Raw genomic sequence first — 17,103 nt, 5'->3', positions numbered from 1 at the left:
CCATCGCAGAAGTTGAGCTTGGCTCAACTTTTGCGATGCGATGCGATGCGACAAGCGATTTGGCGTACGATTTTGACCTTTTCTACAGCAAAGTTGTACAAAGGTGCAAGAGTTGCCTATAAATTTGTACAAGTTGTATCAAACCGCGCGAATATCATGGTGACGTAGCCAAATCAGCAAGATGTTGTCGCATCACTGACTTCTTCTGTGAATGGTATTTCGCGAGTTCGCATCGCACGCGTCCGTCGCAGATCGCGTCGCATCGCGTGTCGCATCGCAAAAAAGCTTCTGTGAATCCCGCTTTAAGGCCGATTCACAATACAACTTTCTGCGACGCGACACACGATTTGCGACAGTTGCGACAAGAAACTGCCTGCCGCGAGCTGTAGCAAGCTGTCGCAAGCTGTCGCAATGCACCTGTCGCAGAAGTTGAAGAAAGTTCAGCTTTTGCGACATGCGACACGCGACATACACAAATGGAGTACAGTTTCGACCCTGGGTGCACATGCAGTGTACGTGCAGTGCACGTGCATAGTACTACTTGTGCATGAGGATGTCGCAAACATGAAGAATATTGTGAACCGTGTGTCGCTGTCGCAGCTCGTCGCATGCGTCGCAAGTCGCATGTCGCGTCGCAGAAAGTTGTATTGTGAATCGGCCTTAAAGCGGGATTCACAGAAGCTTTTTTGCGATGCGACACGCGATGCGACAGCCGCGAAACCGGGAAATCCCCAAATCGCAACCATTGCGGACCCTACGCAACTGACGCAACTGCGCCATCGCAGGCCATCGCAGAAGTTGAGCTTGGCTCAACTTTTGCGATGCGATGCGATGCGACAAGCGATTTGGCGTACGATTTTGACCTTTTCTACAGCAAAGTTGTACAAAGGTGCAAGAGTTGCCTATAAATTTGTACAAGTTGTATCAAACCGCGCGAATATCATGGTGACGTAGCCAAATCAGCAAGATGTTGTCGCATCACTGACTTCTTCTGTGAATGGTATTTCGCGAGTTCGCATCGCACGCGTCCGTCGCAGATCGCGTCGCATCGCGTGTCGCATCGCAAAAAAGCTTCTGTGAATCCCGCTTTAAGGCCGATTCACAATACAACTTTCTGCGACGCGACACACGATTTGCGACAGTTGCGACAAGAAACTGCCTGTCGCGAGCTGTAGCAAGCTGTCGCAAGCTGTCGCAATGCACCTGTCGCAGAAGTTGAAGAAAGTTCAGCTTTTGCGACATGCGACACGCGACATACACAAATGGAGTACAGTTTCGACCCTGGGTGCACATGCAGTGTACGTGCAGTGCACGTGCATAGTACTACTTGTGCATGAGGATGTCGCAAACATGAAGAATATTGTGAACCGTGTGTCGCTGTCGCAGCTCGTCGCATGCGTCGCAAGTCGCATGTCGCGTCGCAGAAAGTTGTATTGTGAATCGGCCTTTAATCGTACACCAAATCGCTTGTCGCATCGCATCGCATCGCAAAAGTTGAGCCAAGCTCAACTTCTGCGATGGCCTGCGATGGCCCAGTTGCGGCAGTTGCGTGGGGTGCAACATGGCTGCGATTTGGGGTTTTCCCGGTTTCGCGTCTGTCGCATCGCGTGTCGCATCGCAAAAAAGCTTCTGTGAATCCCGCTTTTAAGGCCTCGGTCACACTACGGCAGTTTGAAGCTGGACGCAGCGTCAAGCCGCAGCACTTCACGGAGACGTGGGGTCACACAGTGTTTTGTTTTTTTTTGCAGCTCATGACTGCCGCGGCTTGACGCATTTGTCTACGTCACAAAACCACCAGGAAAACTCAATGACGACACGGATTCCCACGGAAACCGGCCTTTTGCTTATTATACAAAAACATTGTCGGACAAAGTTTTCGTATTTTTCATTGATTTTTGATTACAAGAAGACGAAAGGTACTAGGTCCACGCGTGCACGATCGTTGTTGTTTCTTTCCGAATTTGAAGCCATTTTCAGTTGTAGTGTCATTGATCAGGCAAGAAAAGTCCGCATCGCAGCTGTGTTTCTCCTGACTTCGTCATACTGGTTGTCCTTTTTGGGGCTCTTGACGACAACACAACACTCACAAGTCAACAGGCTCCAGTTGGCCGATGACCCACTCAAACAACTGGTCCTTTCTCGCCGACATCATTTTCTTCTCAGAAAACGCCTCGCTTTTCCGCCAGGTTCGGAGCAGAGCAGCCTCGGCCTCGTAGGTCCACGGACTCATCTCGAACAAAAAGAGGGAACAAAACAAACCTTGAACAGACGAATGTCGAATAACTGCTCAACTCAAGCAAAGTGTCTTGAAACTAATTTTACTTGAAAGACACTGTTTTTCCGCCAAGCGTCACTCCCATCAGCGGCAACGCAGCCGATTTCCCCACGTCAGACGCAGCAGCGTCTGACGCTCAAACTTCCCGCGTTGCGTCAGTTGCCATGGAAAAGCTCATGATTCTGACGCTGACGCAGCATTTTTGCCGTAGTGTGACCGAGGCCTAAGCGTACGGCGTCTGCTGCATAAAAGCGGCTGCGCATTTCTGTTTTGATGAAGATGAGATTTTGATAATAACGAGCTATTCAACCTCCTGGTGTGCACCGGAGAGAAAGTCAGTTATTTTGCCGTTTCTTCTTTCACTAATAATTAAATCTCAGGTGTGTACCTGAAAGAAGTAGAATAAAAGTAATTCTTGTTGATTTCACCGCGCCTACCACTCGGCTACCCATTACATTGGTGGCAGCGGTGTGTTTTTGTAAAATAAAACTAAGTGATTCGACCCCAGACCCCCATGGCTCAACCCGCTGCAGCTCCGTGCGACGAATCAAGATGAGAATCATGTTTCTTGATTTCCTGGGCCTGGCCATGCTTATTAGCTTGCAGCACAGACAGGGTGCTAGCGTGGATCACCCTTCCCTCCGCATGGCATCCACTGGAGACTCCGATGGCGATTCCAAGCGACCCGCTACCTACATGTATACTACCGGTGGTGATGGCGACGCTGATGAGGACGACAACAGGCAGTCTGCTGCCCAAGACAAGGAGGGTATTCTCCAAGACCAGCAGCGTTTGATTTTCGCGGGCACGCAGTCGGAAGCGTGAGCCCACTCTTCATTTGGTCCTTCGCCTCCGTGGTGGGATGCAGATTGTCGTCAACACTCTTCCTGGCTAGACCATCACTCTTTAAGTCGCGCAAAGCGATGCTATCGACAATGTGAAGACCATGATTCAAGACGAGGAGGGAGGTCATTTGTCTGACGCCGAGCTAGCCGCTCTGAGTGACCGGCTCAACCAAGATGAAGATAAAACCTGGCTCGCCCTCCGCCGTAGCTCCAGCCGCCGCCGTGGTTACTAACGCTGATTCTAGGCATGGCATTTTCTTTCCTCTCTTCCTTCAGTCTCCCTGTTCTTTTCAGTCTTCCTTTATGCAAGTGTGTGAATCCAGTTTAGTTTGGTAGGCGTCTGATCATGGTGAGCCACGGTTTACCCAGCTAACGTGGGACAATGTGTGTGACAACGCCCCTTATAGTTATAGTGTATTCAGTTCGGTTTTCGAACTGCGATGTTCCTGGCGGGTTGTGCCAGCGTTGTGCAGCAAGAGTGCTGTGGATTTTCAGGTCCTATTTGGAGAACAGTTCTTTCCCCTTTTGACCCCGTGAGATCGTGTGAACCTGGTGTGCTTCTACTTTATGATTTGTTATCAGTTCATTTCTTCTGTCTACTCTAAACGTTATCATTTCCGATATATTTTGCCATCTTCCGGTTGACGCTGTGTTCGTAACTCTTCACTATTTTTTTGAAAATCACGAGGGCGTGATTATCTGTAGGAAGGGAGGGTGTAGTATCCCTGCCCGACCAATATTGCAATACGGAAGCAGTACGGAACTAATACGGAGCTTTGCCTGATGTATATTAATGTATCTCCGTATGTAAGCGTACGGCGTCTGCTGCATAAAAGCGGCTGCGCATTTCTGTTTTGATGAAGATGAGATTTTGATAATAACGAGCTATTCAACCTCCAGGTGTGCACCGGAGAGAAAGTCAGTTATTTTGCCGTTTCTTCTTTCACTAATAATTAAATCTCAGGTGTGTACCTGAAAGAAGTAGAATAAAAGTAATTCTTGTTGATTTCACCGCGCCTACCACTCGGCTACCATTACACAAGCAGGATCTTAATAAAAAAAGCTAACATTGAATCCCTTCTTTACCGCAGGCAGTTTTTAAGCTTAGTTACCATGCACAAATTTATTTTCAAGTATCGACGTTACCTAGCTTCATTCCATTTCAATATCACGCAGAGTGCGAGACGCCCTAACAAAATTATTCTCCCTTAAGCAAAGACCACATCAAAATCGTTGTTTCTCTTCCAAACCTCCCTCTAAACTGGAACTGCCTCCCACCAAGACTAACTGCAGAACCATCCATTATTGTTTTCAAGAATGAGCTTCGCAAACTCACTTGCAAACATAGTGCTTCGCTCTCCGGTATGCCTACGCCATGTACATAACCCCCCTGTGTGCTCCCCAACGCATTCACGCTGCACAACTTGTCACTACTTTCACTTTAGCTCATACATGTACATGCACATGTACATCCTTCAAAGCGGAGAACCCCTTGATAGGCGACAAGCCTCTGGGTCATCCTAATAAAGATAATAGAGAGGTTCCGCGTAACGTAATTACGTTAGTAAAAAACGTAGTCGATCTACGGAAAGTCTTACGTAAACTGCATGCGGATCTGGGTTCCGCCATACGGAGTTTTCAAATCACGTAGCTGCCCTTGGCAACTCCGAACGCGGCAGTGTACAACCAGATCGACCTGGGGAGAGAGTCATAAATTTGTACCCAATCCAGCTACGTTATCAGAGCCCTATCTACGTACTCTCCGAAGACAACTTTCCGAAAGTGGAGTGCAAACTCGCGATAATTCACGGGTTTTTCCCGCCCACTAACGTAAAGTTGCTCAACTTTATGTAGTGCGGAACCTCTCTATGATTTAGAAAAGCGATCCTGTCAGCTTTTCTATTATTGTGTTCACATGGCAAGAAAAACGACACCGCTATGCTACGTAAGTTTCTACGTAAGGTGCTCGGTATTTCACTTAGGCTACGTAAGTCTCTACGTAAGGTGCTCGGTATAGATCTACCAACGCGCAACGGTTGATAGCCGCGTGCTGTGCACGTGCACGGCAGACATTGTGTTGCATGCATGCAGTGCAGTCCGTGTTCGGATGTGCATGCGCGAGGAACTTCCTCCTTTGGAACTGCTTCTTGTATGAGCTGTTTCGGATATTTCGTCTCCTAGATCCTGGCCTGGCTTATTTCGTTTCGGCGCTGCTGAGACCTCCTTTCGCGGAATATTACTCAATATCGACAGGTGAGTTGACCAGTTACCTTTGATTCATTTGCTTGTGTTGACTCTTTCATTTACGAAAAGTGTGCTCATTTTGGGCGGAATGCAATAAATAATGGAAAAGCTGGCAGGATCTCTTTTCTAAATTTAGCTTTTCCGCTGCCGAGGCCCCCTTTTACGGAATACTCGATGACAGGTGATCTCTGAGTTGACCGGTTTCCTTCGATTCATTTGCTTATGCTCACCCTTTCATTTACGGAAACGTGTGCTGATTTTATTCGGATTTAGATCCATTTTTATCTCTTTGCCCTTGTCTACAGTGTGCGAAGAACGCGAGTTCACCTTCTTGACGGTAAGGCTTATGTTAGATGTGTTGTCGAAATACTCATATTCATTGTACATTGGTACGTTACAAGTAAGGCACTGGTCAGTGGCATACTATAGTTGGCAGTTCCCAATCTGGAGGGAAAGGTTCAAGGACCCATTGACCGAGTTTGCAAAAATAAATTCGCATATCAGGGAAAATCTTTATTATTATTATTATTATTTTATTTATTTTACTAGGGTGTTTCCCACAGACCTATGGTCTTCTTACGGGAGCCCCTAGAAAGGTTAAGCATGAACGAACAAATGGGCGATAATCTGTACAAGAGCGAACAGTGGAAGGCAGCATATTCCACCGATCAGAACCTATGTAGCCAAGACGAGAAAAACCAGCTTTAGTGTGGGCAGAAGGCAAGGCCAGAGAAAAAGAGATTTGGGACCTAGTGACGGAAGTAGTATGTGCACTGGAGGAGCGGGTATGGAAAATTTCTTTTAGGAGGGAGCTACATGTGCCGCTATGGACAGAGCGAAATACAAGAATAAAAAGCTTCAAATTGACTCGGACAGAAATGTGAGAGAGATTGTATAGGCTAAGAATATGAGAGGCACTGGTAAAGTTATCGAAACCAAAAACTATTCTTAGACACCTGTTAAATAGCCGGACATACTTATCGAAATAGTAAGAACTGAGGGTGTGGACGTATGCGCTACTTGCATACTCCAATGACGACTGAATAACACTAAGGTAAAAGCTACGCCGTGCGTGGAATGGCAAGAGATGTCTTGACATGCGGTAGGCGCCGAGTTTCCTGTTGACAGACCCAATCAAACCGTCAATTTGTGGCCCAAAAGTCAGGTGCTCGTCAATGATAATGCCAAGATAGCGTGCGGTCTGCGCTCGAAGAACATGGACGATCTCCATTGTGGAGAGGTTCAGTAAACTTGTATGATTAGATTTGTTTACTCGAGTCTGGGCTGTTTGATTTATTATTTGTGAGTTCCGCCGAGATTGCACTGCCCCAAATGAAGTTTCGTGCCGCCAAGGCAAGAATTACGATCTGCAATCTGTTTGTAGTACCTGCAAGAATGTGCTGTACATGTATCGTACTTTCTCTGTTGCTGTTTCAGTTGCCGTCATGTTGCTAAAGAAACGTTCAGTAGAGAGGTTCTGCAAAACGAAAATTCGAACGAAGTTTCGCGACAGTCATTGCGAAAGTGTGTACGAATTTTTGCACAAACTTTGCGTTCTGCACGTTTTCGTACTTTGCGCGGCCCAAGTGCACGTACGCCATGACCCGATCTCACGAAAGTGTGTACGACTGTTCATTTCGCGTTCCCTGCAAGTTTCGCGTCCAAAGTTGAGTTCGTGCGAAGTTTCGCACTTCAGGACGTGGAACGACTGTTTGTACGCATTTTCGTTTTGCAGAACCTCTCTAGTGACTCATTTGTTTCATACGAGACGAGTCAATGAGTTGGTGTGGCTTAGAATCTTTCGCTGTAGAAGAAATCTATTCGTATGTCTATTGGAGAAATAATTGTATTCACTGGTTATAAAATAGGTTAAGACAAACTCACAGAATAAATACCATCGGTCCCTTGGTGTTCGTCCTAAAGAGGTTTGACTGGATATCATTCATACTCACCAAAAAATGTGTACGATTCTATTATTATGAAGTGCCTTGTTTATCTCTCAGTACCTCCAACCATAGCCTTGCCCCTTTTATCCTCAGGATCAGTGTAGTTGTTGGAACGAGGTGTCGGACTCAGCAATGTATTTGTTTACATTTTAATACATGTTTATTGTTCCTCCTTTGCTGTGTTGTTTTAGAAAATCGTGGACTAACAGTTCGAAGTCATTGAACTACTTCCAAAAGTTGTATCGACATCAACAGGGTTACGATTTCAGTGCAATATGGTGCAGGATGACCTTATCACGATAACCCATGATTATAAACCATTATAAACACAGAATCAACAAAAACATCTGCGACACGCACCTGGTTACATTTCTCAAATAAATCTGATCGAGGGTGGGGAAATCTGAAAGGCAAGACAATTTTATGACAGAGTCATGAAATTCTGCTCCAGCAACATGCACAGAATGACCTCCGTATAAAAAAGGTAGTGTTGAAACGATCTCACCGGATACTCGTTAGCTCGCTCGCCAGAAACTCGGCTCGTTTGTGCGGCCAGCTCGTTTGCACTAACGAACACCGTACACCGTACTCCGTACACATGGCAGTACATGTCGACCGGGGAGTCGTAAAATATTTTACGACTCATCGATCGAGAGTCCAGTCCCGATCCCGCGCAAAGTGAAAATCACTCGCAGTTACAGGTGACTGTATGCCTGCACGACACTTGAGTTGTTTCAGTTGTCGTTGCAGCTTTGGTGGACTCTACTGATGTCTTGTTCCGCATCTGCTGACCTGTCGCAGGATATGCTTCGGTCACCTCTCCATTCGAGTGAAAGTTACGCTCAGTCGTTTGGAAGTTTTCTCCCGCGATGCAGCGAAGACCAGGGCAACTTGCAATCTTTGCAAAACGGTCTATTCTTACAAAGGCTAATCGACGACGGCGCTGAAAAGACATCTCGACACCAAACAGCAGTCCGAAGTGAAGCAGCAGCAACCCCAAATGCCGGCGCGGCGGTGATAATTTGAACCAGCTGAAAAAAATCGAACTTAGAAAAAAAAAATATTCAAAAAAATAATCATAATAATTTTTTTATTATTATTTGCCACATCAATGAAACTCGTTAGCTCGCTCGATAGCTTGCTCGTTAGTGGAACTGATCGCTCGTTTGTTATAGATACGCTCGTTTCAACACTAAAAAAAGGTATCACCACGGTCCACCACTACTCACATGTATCCCCGCAGAAGAACATGCTAGTCCCATTTTCTGCAAGAAAAGGCTTGCACATCAATGCGTATTATACGGTATTGATATGATGTGAAGGCCATCATTTACATATTGATAGGGCATTTCATTGATTGGTGACAGAAAAAACAGAAGAAATTATAGCAATAAAAACTGCTTTATGGCAGTTTTCTAAAAAAAGTTATTGTGTTCTAGTCCATGGACCCCGTCTAAAAAGTAAGAAATTAACGAAATGTGATAGCTGAAAATTAAAATTTCACACAAAACCTCACAATAATCACACACAGAATGAAAAGCTACATGTAGAAGACCTTTTCTCCTCGTGATCCTCTTTCCTATGCATGCATGTTGCCAATTGTTGGTGGAGTACAAGTTTAGTGTTGAAAGCAGCATTTCAAGTGTTGTGATTATTATGAGGTTTTGTGTGAAATTTTAATTTTCAGCTATCACATTTCGTTAATTTCTTACTTTTTAGACGGGGTCCATGGACTAGAACACAATAACTTTTTTTAGAAAACTGCCATAAAGCAGTTTTTATTGCTATAATCTTGTATTTGAAAGCCCTATTTGAATTTAGAAAAGCGATCCTGTCAGCTTTTCTATTATTGTGTTCACATGGCAGAAAAAACGACATCGCTATGCTACGTAAGTTTCTACGTAAGGTGCTCGGTATTTCACTTAGGCTACGTAAGTCTCTACGTAAGGTGCTCGGTATTAGATATACCAGCGCGTGGTAGCCGTGTGCTGTGCACGTGCACGGCAGACATTGTGTTCAGTGCATGCATGCAGTCTAGTCCGCGGATCCGTGTTCAGATGTGCATGCGCGAGGAACTTCCTTCTTTGGAACCAGGGAGTCGTAAAATACCGGGAGGCGACACGAGATGCACAACCGCGTCGGATGATTGCCTCAGCTCGGGCACGAGTGCTGAGACCTCACGCGCTGCATGGCGAGGGACTTCCCATGAGGTCAAAGCGGCGCAGGTCATGCAAAAGGACGCGTTCGCTGTTTGGTCCAAAAAATTTGAAAACTCAATAAAATTATCCTGCACACAACGAATCCAGTGTCAGCAGTTCGTTTTGTTTTTCTAAGTAATAATACTTTGTGCCTTGGCCTTCGAAGTAAAGGATGATGGAGCTTGACAGAGATGACTGCCAAAGTGATGAGTCCACCGTGGAAGATGTAGATGACGCCACGTATTCACTTGGTGACCTGAGTTGTGGGGATGTTCAGCTGTGGGCTACAGGTGAGATTCTTTCGTTTGCATGTTTTTGTTTCTTCCTTGTGGACACGAATGTATAATCTGTAGCATACCTAAGTGCCCGAACTGACCCGATAAATTAGGTGGTCGACACCATCCTTTTCATCCTAGTCTGCCCACGATGCATTGTCTGTTCACTGTGACAGGATATTTATTGAAGTCCTGAAAATTTACTTGTGTACCTAGTATGTATCATCACCGTAGATGATGTAAACCTCCATCCTCAAACCATACTTTGTCTATGTGCAGATCGATGTAAGAGTGGTAGTGCCATCATGGTGTACAGGCCTATGGAAGGTGCAGTGATCCATGGAATTTGCAAACTGCTGACAATGAGACAGGCGAGTGTTACTGAGGCGACGGAGTCATTCCTGCATGTTATTATGACACGGTTACACAAGGCATCAGGTACTGCAAATCTGCTACGCCAGGAAGTGTGCCAGCTGAGTGAAGGCATGCAAGGGTGCTGATATTTCGCAAGCATGGCAACAAATGCTGTCCGTCATCGCAACAGCTATTCCCGAAGTGAAAATCAATTGTGAAGGTCAGTGCGTTTTGCATGCATGTTGGAAAAAATTGGCTTCTGACTAGGTATGCAGACTAGGTATGCAAACGCTGGCTTTTGAATACTAGTACAGTCTCTGCAACCACCAGTCCTTATATGTTGTCTTTTTCTTTTCTCTTCTTCAGATTTGGAAGTTACATCTGCAGTGCTAGCGAATCTGATAAGCTACCTGCATGCCACGGCTGCCGCTGCTATCAGGAAAGCGTCAATAGCACCATCCAAAGCTGCTGAAGCCATCCCCGAACCGGTGATTGACAATTTGTCTCACCTTGCTGAAAAGTACCATGGTGGTTGGTGCTTGGTGGCCGTGCGGCGTGAGCTGGAAGGAGCAAGGTGTCGCAACGACAACTTGCTGCAGCTTATACCTTTATTTGGCAAGGATGCCATGCCGTGACAAGCCTTCAGCCTTGTTTGGAGAATTCAGGTGGCCCGGCGTGGCTCGGAAGCTCTGTATAAGACACCATACGTCACAGATAAAAACAACTGAACCAGTGATATGTGAATTTTGCGCTTGTGTGTGTGTGTGTGTGTGTGTGTGTGTGTGTGTGTGTGTGTGTGTGTGTGTGTGTGTGTGTGTGTGTGCTTCTGTGATAAGTGGTATAAGCAGTCCACAGGGTATTCACCTTGAGTGCATTCGCCGATAGTGTGACTTTCGTCGCACAGAACCTTCTTCAGTTGGTCAGGTGACTCGCGTGGCTCGGAAGCTCTGTATAAGACAAAATACGACACAGATAAAAACAACTGAACCAGTGATATGTGAATTTTGCGCTTGTGTGTGCACGAGCATGCATGTGTGTGTGTGTGTGTGTGTGTGTGTATGTGTGCTTGTGTGTATGCTACTGTGATAAGCGGTACAAGCAGTATACAGGATATTGACGGGTATTCACCTTGAGTGCATCCCGCCGATAGTGTGACTTTCGTCGCAGAGAACTTTGCTCAGTCGGTGAGGCGACTCGGCCTTACGTTTCCTGAAGGCAATGTGTTCAGAACAGTTATGAACAGCTATGAACAGTTGAGAAATGACAAATATTGTTTGCAGTTCATGGGCCATATAGATGTGAAACACTTTGAATGCAGAAGAATGAGGATAGTGGCATCAAATACTGCATGGATTCTGTTTGATATGCTACTTTTTTTTCCCTTCCATGGAAAGGTGAGTACATCGTCGAACTTCATCTCGAAACTTCACACAAACCTAGAATGGAACTTGGACAACATGAAGGGGCCATGGGCATGGTGTGTTTAGTGGAGAACTATTCCGAAAACAGGGTGTCATTCGCATTGACTCAATTCAAATTTGAGTACATTTCGTGAATAACTTACCTTGACATTCCGTCGTCTCCAAAGCAGTGAACTTCCAAAAAATAAATAAAAGCCACGGCTCAACCTAAGGTAATGCGTGGTACGTATCAGAAACAACCAGCTTTCGCTCTGGAGATCCAGAATAGCCTCGAAGCATATAGCAAAAACAATTGAGAAAAAGAAGATGACGACGACGTTTCAATCACGCTTCAAATTTCGCGGGTCGAGTGCGGCAATCCTCGGATCGTGAAATGTGTGGCGTGTCGCCTCCCGGTATTTTACGACTCCCTGCAGCGAACATACCGATATTTTGCTCCATTTTGCCAGCAAATTCTCTCGTCAAAATTCTTCGATATTTTGCCAGCAGAATTGCTAGCAAAATCGGGCTATGTCTAATTTGGGCACCCAGGAGCACGTGACCGCTTGTTCAGCCATGTTCGATTGGGAATAAAGGAGGAACGCTGCATCGCAGCCTTTTCGGACCAAAACCAGTCGACTCAGCGTCCAAAAGACTACAACATATGGGCCAATCGCGGTTATCCGTGCTTTTATAAGAACGAAATGGCGCTTTTAGTGACATTTTGCATACAAATCCCCATCTAGTAGGGCGCAGTCACCCAGTTTCGGTGGAAGTGCGCGAGTTCGATTGGGATTCTAGTAGGAAGGGAGCGTCGCAGCTTCCTCGGACCAAGACCATTCGACTCAGCACCCAGAAGACTACAACTGGTGAAAATTTGATTTTAGGGTATACTTCCCCTTTACAGGCGAAGCGCCAGCACCGAAAAAGAGCCCTAAAAGTTGCACTTTTATTTTCCAAATCCGACCCCAGGCCCGGGAAATTTGAAACTCAGCTCAATAACGCCAAAAAGAGACTATTTTATCCCTTGCTCACAAGAGCTTCCCTGGTGGTATCGTCTTGTTCCGAGGCAATGTTTGGGAAGGTGCGGGCATTAGCTGCCCTAAGTTTCGCGCAAAGCTCCAAGCGAAATCGATTTCCTCGCTTTCTCGCCAGAGTTTTCAAGACCGACGCAACTCGTCGTCAAAAAGTACTCAGCGTGGATTTCGTGCCGAATTCCGCCCCAAACAATTTAGGCTGACCTCTCGCCACCAATCGAACCCACTGATATGTATCTACCTATACACGAGCAATGGTTTGAGCCCAAAGAAGGACAACTTCACAACGAGCACACTTTCTGAGGGTAATATTTTCTATGTATATCAGTATTAGAACACCATCAAGACGACAATTTGACCAGCAGAAAGACATAAAATTGCACTACAAATACAGCAGCTGTATAAACATAAATAATTGAACAGAAAACTATGTAACTGGATCCCACCAAAAACAGTAAAGCATCCCAAATAGTATGCGCATACACATATACATGAAGAAAGGCTATGTTGCCACCATACACTGGCTACGCACACGGACATAATTCTGGAGAGCTGAGCATCAGCGCATCTGCATGAACGCGCGCACACCCACACATGCGCATGCGCATGCACACGCGCGCGCACACACACACACACATATACACATGCACGCGCGCACACTCCTGCCCTGTGCTGTCGAGCCACTGCCACAAGGGTTGCGTGGGCCTCGAAGGCACCGGAGAGAGAGAATAGGAGAACGCAGTCCCATAGATACACACACACGCACACACAAACACACACATGTACACAACACGTGCAAGTACACACGTGGCAGCTTACTACAAGAGAATCACACAAGTTCACATGTGAGCATGAACTGTATTCACAGTTGGTCATACTGTCTTGGGCATATGAGGGAGGAGCAGGAGAGTGAGTACGTGACTCAGACACAATGCGCTTCGACATGCTAGCACATGCACCGGTTTCGGACAGTGGCAGAACGTGACGGAGAGAGAGAGAGAGAGAGAGAGAGAGAGAGAGAGAGAGAGAGAGAGAGAGAGAGAGAGAGAGAGAGAGAGAGAGAGAGAGAGAGAGAGAGAGAGAGAGAGAGAGAGAGAGAGAGAGAGAGAGAGAGAGAGAGAGAGAGAGAGAGAGAGAGAGAGAGAGAGAGAGAGAGAGAGAGAGAGAGAGAGAGAGAGAACACCAGCGTTCCAGCTCAAGCTCCAAATTTCTAGTTGTTTCCCCTGCTCACAGTAAACACAGAACAGGGCTCAGGCAGTGCCGAGGAAGTGCTTGTACTTGGTGCAGTGTCGTGAGCAGGATAAACTTCCAACATCTCTACACAGTGTAGCTCTTCAGGCGCACACGAAGACTCAGAAACCGGAATATACTTTACATGACGATTGAAAGTCCAGCAGCACAACAAAACTTCCAAGGACTGGTTTGGCACTAGCTTCCGTCTCATTGGCGTGTGCCCAGCCAGTTTTGGAAAGAAAGAGTAGACGTTCATTTCTCGTTCAACCTGCAATGAACTGGTGACAACACAAACCAACAAGACGACGATGGTTGTCATCAGCTCATGTGTTCGCCACCGCAGTGCTACCTTTCACTTTCCTGCTCCAAATGCACTACCAGGCTGCATGGTACTACATACTGTCGTGGACATGGAAATCCGGTCGCACGTATAGCAGCCCCAGGGCGCTGGCCATGCAGCCGTAGCACGGTTTATCATGCGCTGCTGCTAGTCGCATTGGATCAACATGTGCACTGCATGCAACGTTCTGTACGAGCTGAGGGCGCCGGCCCCGGTCAATCGACTGGATTTCCATGTCTGCGACAGTACAATATGTCGATAATAGACCGTGATTTGCATTTTCCAATGATTAGGACTGGTATTATTTCTATTTTTCACACTTAGAAAGAAAACAAGGGGCAAGATTTGATATGGATTATGTGGTTGTTGGCTATGTCACCATTTGAAAAAGGGTTGCAACCGTGATAGCACTGTAACATGAGTTTAAACCTACGTATTGCATGGTATACTCAACAGTTGGCGAGCAGAGAATTTCGTGCCGAATTCCGCCCCAAGGTTGTGCACAGCAAACAACTTGATAATTATATCATTAGCCCTACCCTTGTGCTATACGTACCCGTTGTGCCGATCGAGCCTGAGCCCTCTACTCGACTCCACGGTCCAATGACATTCGGTCATCATGGCCAAATTCAAGTCACTCAAGTGTTGAGAAGTGTCTACGTCGTCGCACACGGCATGTGTCGACATACAAAAATATGTATACGATAGAGAAAGAACTACTGAAGAGCAACCAACTGGTTTCAGCATTCTCCTTCAAAGGATAGGTCGGTTGCAGAGGACCAAAGCCGGACAATAGTTGGAAATTCTCAGCGTTGAATTTCTACAGGCTGTAGATACCTGGAAAAGCTCGATTTCCCGCCACGGAAAATAAAAAAGTCTTGATTTGGGGTGCTGACCTTTTGAAGTTTTTGAAGCAGGCGAAGCACCATGCATGCATGCAGCAGCTGCAAAAAAAGAAAGTAATTAGTTGCACTTTTATTTTCCAAATCCGACACCAGGGCGACCAGGCCCGGGAAATTTGAAACTCAGCTCAATATCGCCAAAAAATGACTATTTTATCCCTTGCTCACAAGAGCTTCCTTGGTGGTATCGTCTTGTTCCGAGGCAATGTTGGGGAAGGTGGGGGCATTAGCTGTCCTAAGTTTCGCGGAAAGCTCCAAGCGACATCATTTTCCTCGCTTTCTCGCCAGAGTTTTCAAGACCGACGCAACTCGTCGTCAAAAAGTACTCAGCGTGGATTTCGTGCCGAATTCCGCCCCAAACAATTTAGGCTGACCTCTCGCCACCAATCGAACCCACTGATATGTATCTACCTATACACGAGCAATGGTTTGAGCCCAAAGAAGGACAACTTCACAACGAGCACACTTTCTGAGGGTAATATTTTCTATGTATATCAGCATTAGAACACCATCAAGACGACAATTTGACCAGCAGAAAGACATAAAGTTGCACTACAAATACAGCAGCTGTATAAACATCAATAATTGAACAGAAAACTATGTAACTGGATCCCACCAAAAACAGTAAAGCATCCCAAATAGTATGCGCATACACATATACATGAAGGAAGGCTATGTTGCCACCATACACTGGCTACGCACACAGACATAATTCTGGAGAGCTGAGCATCAGCGTGCGCACACCCCCACACACACATCTGCATGCACGCGCGCACACCCACACATGCGCATGCACACGCGCGCGCACACACACACACACACATATACACATGCACGTGCGCGCACACACCTGCCCTGTGCTGTCGAGCCACTGCCACAAGGGTTGCGTGGGCCTGGCTTGAAGGCACCGGAGAGAGAATAGGAGAACGCAGTCCCATAGATACACACACACGCACACACAAGCATCACATGTGGGCATGAACTGTGTTCTCTTCTGCCACTGTCCGAAACCGGTGCATGTGCTAGCATGTCGAAGCGCATTGTGAGTCACCTACTCACTCTCCTGCTCCTCCCTCATATGCCCAAGACAGTATGACCAACTGTGAATAATCCGCCGGAGCCTACTCAGACCACGCAGTGGTTGCCAGCTATTCTGGATTATATGAAGAATGTGATGTCGAACATATCAATGTGTTTGGCCTAGTTTCCTAACTCTTGATAGCTTTTTTGTAGTGAAAATTCATGAATTTTGTGATTTTATTTGAATCCTTGGTGTTAACGTATGCGTGGAACACCAGGTTTCGTTGATAAAAGCCATTGTTCCCTCTATGTTCTTCGGCCTTTTGAATAGCGAGCCTCGGAACAAGCATATTCTGTGCATTATAACACAGGAGTGGTCAGGGTTGGGACATTGATATGTTCGACATCACATTCTTCATATAATCCAGAATAGCTGGCAACCACTGCGTGGTCTGAGTAGGCTCCGGCGGATTATGCTCGCGAAATCATGGAATAATGCTTTCATGGATTCTCGCATTATGCTCGCAAAATCCTCATATTATGCTTTGGCACGTGGGGATACATATTCACTTTGTTGCACTTATGGAGCCTCAAGCTTCGGAAAATTGTGCCTTTTCGTACTTGCAAGTGGCCATTAGTACAACAAAATACATGAATATCCCCATACCATGCATGCTAGAGATCAACATGGAAAGGAGAAAACATGACTTCTTCTAATCATTAGTTGATCTCTTTTGTTTTTCATTGCCAAATTATTTTGAGTTACCTTTGAAAACTATCATGTTCAACTGGCTTCGTAATCATCATACTCGTCCAACCGATGTCACCCTCACCCTGGGAATAATCAGCTCATCTCTCAGTATTGATTAACAAGCCATACACTGCACTCATCTCCTTTCCTCTCTCTCTCTTCCTCCCTTTCCTTAAACAGTACACAGGAGAGCCCCTCGATAGGCCTCTGCGGCCTTTGGACAATCCTTAAATAAAATCAATCAACGTAGCTCCACCTCTCCTTCCACCATGACCGAACATCA

The 17,103-nt window shown here is 46.1% G+C and overlaps 2 long non-coding RNA genes across 2 annotated transcripts; both read left to right on the top strand.

Annotated features, from left to right (window-relative positions):
- Nucleotides 1–5,256: 5,256 nt before the first annotated feature.
- On the top strand, nt 5,257–7,786 carry LOC135826962 (uncharacterized). The gene is made up of 3 exons (XR_010555344.1): nt 5,257–5,373; nt 5,670–5,701; nt 7,502–7,786. It is a non-coding gene; the product is annotated as an uncharacterized LOC135826962 (long non-coding RNA).
- Nucleotides 7,787–9,409: 1,623 nt separating this feature from the next.
- LOC135827351 (uncharacterized) lies at nt 9,410–10,760 on the top strand. Its single transcript, XR_010555404.1, has 3 exons — nt 9,410–9,798; nt 10,063–10,357; nt 10,504–10,760. It is a non-coding gene; the product is annotated as an uncharacterized LOC135827351 (long non-coding RNA).
- Nucleotides 10,761–17,103: the final 6,343 nt, after the last annotated feature.

Source organism: Sycon ciliatum, chromosome 11, assembly GCF_964019385.1.
Source record: "Sycon ciliatum chromosome 11, ocSycCili1.1, whole genome shotgun sequence".
In the NCBI taxonomy this organism is placed as follows: domain Eukaryota; kingdom Metazoa; phylum Porifera; class Calcarea; order Leucosolenida; family Sycettidae; genus Sycon; species Sycon ciliatum.
Note: the sequence above shows the minus strand (reverse complement) of the source record. Positions and strands in the feature narration are given on the sequence as shown.